General features: G+C 43.6%; 2 long non-coding RNA genes across 2 annotated transcripts; both read right to left on the reverse strand.

Moving 5' to 3' along the window:
• Positions 1 to 728: 728 nt before the first annotated feature.
• Positions 729 to 3,391, reverse strand: LOC119302290. The gene is made up of 4 exons (XR_005147445.1): positions 3,136 to 3,391; positions 1,952 to 2,091; positions 1,685 to 1,758; positions 729 to 1,441 (listed from the first exon to the last, which is right to left on the reverse strand). It is a non-coding gene; the product is annotated as an uncharacterized LOC119302290 (long non-coding RNA).
• Positions 3,392 to 3,580: 189 nt separating this feature from the next.
• Positions 3,581 to 4,670, reverse strand: LOC119302295. Its single transcript, XR_005147447.1, has 3 exons — positions 4,501 to 4,670; positions 3,947 to 4,145; positions 3,581 to 3,840 (listed from the first exon to the last, which is right to left on the reverse strand). It is a non-coding gene; the product is annotated as an uncharacterized LOC119302295 (long non-coding RNA).
• Between the last annotated feature and the right edge of the window lie 2,641 nt (positions 4,671 to 7,311).

Consider the following 7,311-nt stretch of genomic DNA (forward strand, 5'->3'; position numbering starts at 1 on the left):
AATTGAGGAGTGTTGATGCATTCCGCCTTGCCGCCGCGTTGCCCAAGTCCCCGCCTACATCATGCGTTGCTACGGGAGACAAAAATCATTGATGATCATCACATTGTCCACCTATTCTCGATGAATATGATCAATCCCAAGTCAATGAGTGGCGGAGCTTCCCACGAATGCTTGGAGGGGCAAAGACTTTTATGATCCCGTGCACATCAAGCAATATTGTCAAAAAAAATTATCATTATAGGACATTTTTTTCCACATATCAAGTAACCAATTCTGGTCGAACATAGTAATTTACAAATTTTTATATGATTGAAAGAATGGCACTGACCGAGACATTCTAAGAATGCCATTTTCCGTGAATAATCTCAAGCAACTACCCCCTCTACCAAAAAGCTTGTCTTAGATTTGTGTAGAAATAGACATATCTACACACGTTTTAGTGTTAGATTCATCTGTATCTAGATAAATCCAAGACAAGATTTTTATGACGGTGGTAGTATAATTTAGTCCATATGCATAACCTTTTCAGCATGCATAGAGCAATGATACACATTATGCCAGTAAACCTCAACCGGATCATCTTTGTGTGCATGTTGAACTTAGTACTATATATATACAACTAACTTGAATGATAATAAATATTTACACACAAATAAGATGGATGTTTTAGTATAACTGAAGTATACCCGACACGAAAAAGAGAACTGAAGCATACAAATGCACAACAGGAAAAGCGCACTTCTATTTACTTGGCAGAAACTCCTAAATAGTTGTATCTTAACATAAGTAAGCAGAAGCACTAAATTGTACATAGGAGAGGAGAAAGACACTGTTAAAAATTTGGATAGTCCCAAACCGCAGCTAATGGAAGTCCAGGTGCAGTGGATAGTAAAAAAATGAAAGGATTTTTTCTCTAGCACACATTTCTTATCCTCTCTCTTTTGCTTTTTCTTTCTTTTACTCTCAACTTTTATTTGAGAGAATCTTTTACTCTCAACTTAATCACACCATAACTGAACTGCAACTCTGCAAGCCCAGACTGCGAGCCCAATTTTCTATCTCACGCAGGAGCGGGTCATAAGACATCTTCGTTCTTTCATTGAACCGAACCACACCACAGATTGAACTGAGCCCCCCAAAAAAGACTGAACCACGCCCAAGTTCCTGTCTCACAAAAGCAGGTCACGCCGGTGCATATAGTTTAGGGGAGCTGAGGCAGAAAAGGAAGGCAGCAGAGGTTGGGCCAGCCTGTGGGCTGTGGCATAGAGATGGGCAGGAGCGAGAAGGCTGGCAGAGAGCACGGTAGTTGGTGGTGAAGGTCCGTCAGAAGCGCGGACTCTGCACACTCTGCCGCTGTGCAATGTCGGCATCGCCCGTGCGCCGATGCGGATGCAGTCTACCAGGGGTCCATTTTCTGATGGAGTCTTGCAATGCTTCTTCACTATGTACAAAAAGCACCATCTATTTAGAAACAGATGAAGTACATACTGCATAATCAGTTGGTCACACACCTCAAGAATCAATACATCAGGTCACCAAAACATCAGAAAATGGTCTTTTAAACATGACGACGGGTGAAAAATGCAACAGTACATTGATCTTCTAAATTCCGCAACAAACTCTCAAATTGTTTTTTTTTTTCATTCTGAATCTGTAGAGAAAATAGGAAGATCAGGCTACTCACCAAAACCTGACATTGAAGTCCACACCTATGCCAAGCTTATATACCATCAGCGTGAGGCCCCTTCTCCCCTGAGTCTGAATACAGAAAGATAGATATGGAAACAAATCAATTATCTTTATAGCTTTCTACCCCAATGGTTTTTTATTAACATTCGGAAGACGTTTTCAGTACTGATTCTTCTAACTTGCACTTGCCCACAACCCGTCGCAAGAGAAAGAAAGCATCAAAATATGGATTGTTAGTAAAAACAAAGAATCACGAGCGTACTTTAGGCTGTTGCAAACCCACATATATGAATATGAGGGAAAGAGAGAGGCAACCTAGCAGCCAGCTCAGCCAGCAATGGTAGCTGTCGCTGCTTCTTGCTCCTCCTGGTCAGTGCTAGTCACTCCTCCTGCCTCAAGCAGCTGCGCATGCAGCCAACAACAATTCAGAGATATAAGATGACAGATAACAGAAAACCAGAAAGCAAGACAACGACACAGTGAAAAATGTTCAGATTGCAATTCGTGTATACCAAGCTATGCTATGCATTTTGGCATAAGTTGTGGAACCACACACATATTTTCATTTAAATAAAAGTAGTACTCAAGGTCTGAATTCAGTTTCAGAGAACAAAGCACGCATACTGAACTGTCTTCTCTATGTCTACAACATGCACTAGAAGTATGGAACTAATGGCAGTGTTTTGTCTATACAAGATATTAGTATATTCTACATGTTTTTGATTCTGAGGGTATTATAAATTAGTATAGACTATCTATCATTCAGTTTTTGCATAGAAGTTCAGTTTCCTTGCGTATGGTTTTATCGAAAGAAATATAGATTATCCCTAGGCTCACCATTTATAGGTTCAAGGAGCAAACAATTCTTTTGTGAAGTTGACACAATGGTATGTTGTAGCATGTTGGTGTATAAGTTTATCCACCATTTATAGGGAATACATATACTTCTTAGGTTCCCTTGCTGCAAATGTGGAAAAACTTAAATACAGTGAAGGAATGTGTTTTGGGATGGAGAACGCCATTTCCAGTAATAGTTGGAGAACCTCAAAAGAATTGCTCGAGTAACTGTTACGATCTTATGATGATGGCAGCACACCAAACGCCAGTTGATCTAGGATCGATCTATATTATTAGATCGGAAGGGAGAACAGAGGTAGCAGTTGGGGATATAGAGGAGTTCATAATCTCACTATTCATTTCTCTACTCGCTTGAGGTACAACTCCTTAAAGCCATGTCTTCATATGCCCCAAAAGGCCAGACTAAGGCCTACATTCCCAGTCACATATTCCAGGAACAAAAGGCTAACACACTGACAGGCCCAGTGCATAACCAAAATGACTAAGCTACCGAGCTATCATAGGCTGGGTTGTGACAGTAACATGTTTCCAGGTAGCAGAGTACATAATCTTTCAAATTATAGACAAGGATATACAAGAAACACTTACCTAGGTACTTTGTATTTTCTTCCTAGCTGGTGCTCAAAACCTAATACGTACCTGGGGTTGCCAGATACGTTTTCAATTTCATTCCATGGTGGACATCAGTGGAGCTGGAGAAAGTGAGCATGTAACGATATCACTATATCAGTACAATGGCGCAGAGCCAAATCAGAACACAGGAAAGTGGTCATTTCTCAGTTATGAACTTATGATTGATCACAGTAAGTTAGAAAACAGTAAAATGCAGCAATTCAGAACTAAGAGGCACAACAAAGCTAATTGAACATGACTGAGAACTAATGGTAGTGCTTTCTGCTGCAGCAGCTTGCTTTTGGTTTTGCTCATGACTACATTTTCTCAAGATTTTTAGGTTGCGCAGTTTGGCAGCGTCTGCACGCCCTACATGTAGTTGTGCACCTCCTCCTCCTGTATTCTTGCATGCAATCAATGGTTTCAGCTCTCTATTTATCAAAGATTACAATATATATTCAGTAACAATGCTTTACTACATTTGGTGGATTATTGCATTTGTATTAATTTATATTGTTATCATGCTAGAAGATTATATTCTGTATGAAGGCTTTTAACAATGCTTCGTCAGGCCGTTCCCGCCGATGCTACTGTTCGTGCTATCCCCCCAGTGCCTAGCATCACCGGCAACAAGTTCAGCGCTGTCCGATAAGGTGCCCTGCAGGGACAACCTCGGTCGACCTGTCATTGAACTTCAGTCGTTTTAATGGCTGCTAAAAGAACAAACACCTTAAACTACAGAGGGCATAGACAGCAATGAACACCTAGTCACAGAGGCAACACTCACCAGCAAGTAAGCAGGGCAGGCCCAACGCAACCGTCTTAACCCCTTCACTCACTTTTTCATCGTGTAGTTGAGCTGCTTCCACCCCAGGCATCGTCCCTGAGGAGCTCAAAGCTCAGCTAGAAGAACGTATTCTTTGAGGTCGCACCGGATGCACCAGAACACCGGATACAGTAGGCATAGGCTAGCCCACAGGCGTGCCCTACATGCACCATCCGATCATGAGGTTATCAGGCTGTTAGATCAAAAAGTATTAGTTTGTAAGAGATACACTAATTGATATAAACTCAATATTCATCGATCTCAGTCTCCAACAAGTATGAAAAAGTAACTCTGAATTGCTAAAAAATAAGAATGAAACTCTTAATTGCTTGAGACAAACTGAAAAGGGTAAACTTGCGACTATTTGCCAATAAAGTTTCCATCTCCTGTGAATAGATGGAGGGAGGTAGCAAAGATCATAACTTAGTAGAAGTGGTGGAGAGAGGGCCGGATCCAGCAGCAAGGTGGGGGAGACCCGATCTGTAGAGAGGCAAGGAGGGGAGAGATCGACGGACCTAAGGCTGCGGCGGTTTCCACGTGTATCCTTGTCCCCGACGGCAGCGGCGGCTCCCATGTACTCGGCAGGGACGCTGGTGGAGACCATGGCGTGGCGGCGCAGAGGAGGCAGCAATGCATGGAGAGGAAGTTTGATGAGCCTACGGCCAGCGAGGAGACGGAAACGCCTGGCGCACATGAGGATGATGGTGAGGCCCACTAGTAGAAAAGGGGGCAATGTCCAGGCCGGGCCAGCCCATTAGTCCCGGTTCAATCCAGAACCGGGTCCAATGGTGAGCCACGGGGCCGGCCGGGTCACGTGGGCCATTGGTCTCGATTCGTCTGGACCTGATTCGTCTGGACCTATTGGTCCCGGTTGGTGAGACGAACCGGGACCAATGGGCCTCGCTTCTGGCCCAACACCATTTGTCCCGGTTGGTGGCTTGAACCGGGACCAAAGGCTGCCCTTTAGTCTCGATTCGTGCCACGAACTGGGACCAATTAGTTGCTTATATATACCCCTCGCCCGCGAGCAGAGCACTCTCATTGCTCTGTTTTTCGTGGCCGGCGAGGGAAGAGCTTTGTGGTGCTCTAGCTCACCTCCTATGCACACGAGGTGTTCGATGGAATGCCCGAGCCACACTACTTAAGCTTTCTCCTCTCCAAGCTCGACCTTCAAGCTCCATTTTCCTCAATATTTGTCTAGGTTTAGCGGTCCGTCACGTCCCGTCCCCGTCTTCACCGCCGTCGATCGCCCGCGCCAATCTCGTCGCCGACATCACCGTGGTGAGCCTCTTGTTCTTATCTTCTTTCTGAAAGGAAAAAAAATTCTTACTTGTATGTTTATATAGATACTTGTATAATTTTCTTACTTTTATTATTGCATCTTATATAGTGCGATGGTTTTGGTATCCGCCCCCATCGGCCCTCGTCCATTCTATGATTCGGATGTGGTATATATTATCTTTTCATAACTATTGGTTCATTTATTGTTTATGACAATTATGCCGACCAACGTGACATAGATTTTATTTATCTAGGAGGTTGTTGAACTGGAAATTCCAACCGACCCTATTGTGAGAGGTTAAATTTAGTTGAAGAAGAAAACAATTTGTTGAAGGAAAAAATTAGAAAAATTGAGGAGGAGAAGATGATATTGGAGTTGCATGTTGCGGATGTCGTCGATGATCACAAGATCAAGATGGATGCAATGTGTTTGAAGATTAGAAAGATTAGAAAATATGTCATTCATACCGAGGCTTGGTATCATTATGCCGTTGGATCAGTTGTTACATTGGTTGTGATTATGATCGCATTTGTTTTCGCATTGAAATGTTTTACATAGTTTCAGTATATGGTTTAATTAATTTAGATGCTCTGCAGAGCTTTATGTTGTTAGATGAGAACTATGTATGTACTTTGGTTTTAATGTGATGATGAACTTCTATTAATTTGGTCACTTAATTATCTATTCATGATGTTCTGTAATGATTTTTGGCACACTTAATTATATATAATGCACGCAGATGAACCGGCAATGGATGTACGGTTCAAGACACACCTCCGAGTACATTAAGGGCGTGCATGATTTTCTCGAAGTGGCTGAGGCAAACAAGCAGAATGGTTTTATGTGTTGTCCATGCCCTATATGTGGGAATACGAAGTCTTACTCTGACCGGAAGATCCTCCACACCCACCTTCTTTACAAGGGTTTCATGCCATACTATAATGTTTGGAGGAGGCACGGAGAAATAGGGGTTATGATGGAAGACGGCGAAGAAGAAGAGTACGATGATAACTATGTGCCCCCTTAATACGGTGATGCTACTGAACGTCAAGAGGAACCAGACGATGTGCACGATGATGCTGCAACGGGCGAAGCTGCTGAAGATCAAGAGAAACCAGACGATGTGCCCGATGATGATGATCTCCGCCGGGTCATTGTCGATGCAAGGACGCAATGCAAAAGTCAAAAGGAGAAGTTGAAGTTCGATTGCATGTTAGAGGACCACAAAAAAGGGTTGTACCCCAATTACGAAGATGGCAACACAAAGCTCGGTACCGTAGTGGAATTGCTGACGTGGAAGGCAGAGAATGTTGTGCCTGACAAAGGATTTGAGAAGCTACTGAAAATATTGAAGAAGAAGCTTCCAAAGAATAACGAATTGCCCGACAGTACATACGCAGCAAAGAAGGTCGTATGCCCTCTAGGATTGGAGGTGCAGAAGATACATGCATGCCCTAATGACTGCATCCTCTACCGCGGTGCGTACAAGGATCTGAACGCATGCCCGGTATGCGGTGCATTACGATATAAGATTAGAAAAGATGACCCTGGTGATGTTGACGACGAGCCCCCCAGGAAGAGGGTTCCTGCGAAGGTGATGTGGTATGCTCCTATAATACCATGGTTGAAACGTCTGTTCAGAAACGGAGAGCATGCCAGGTTGATGCGATGGCACAGTGAGGACCGTAAGAAAGACGGGAAGTTGAGAGCACACGCTGACGGGTCGCAGTGGAGAAAAATCGAGAGAAAGTACTGGGATGAGTTTGCAAGTGAGCCAAGGAACGTATGGTTTGCTTTAAGCGCGGATGGCATTAATCCTTTCGGGGAGTAGAGCAGCAATCACAGCACCTAGCCCGTGACTCTATGTATGTATAACCTTCCTCCTTGGATGTGCATGAAGCGGAAGTTCATTATGATGCCAGTTCTCATCCAAGGCCCTAAGCAACCCGGCAACGACATTGATGTGTACCTAAGGCCATTAGTTGAAGAACTTTTACAGCTGTGGAATAGAAACGGTGTACGTACGTGAGATGAGCACAAATAG

This window comes from Triticum dicoccoides, chromosome 1B (genome assembly GCF_002162155.2).
Source record: "Triticum dicoccoides isolate Atlit2015 ecotype Zavitan chromosome 1B, WEW_v2.0, whole genome shotgun sequence".
In the NCBI taxonomy this organism is placed as follows: Eukaryota; Viridiplantae; Streptophyta; class Magnoliopsida; order Poales; family Poaceae; genus Triticum; species Triticum dicoccoides.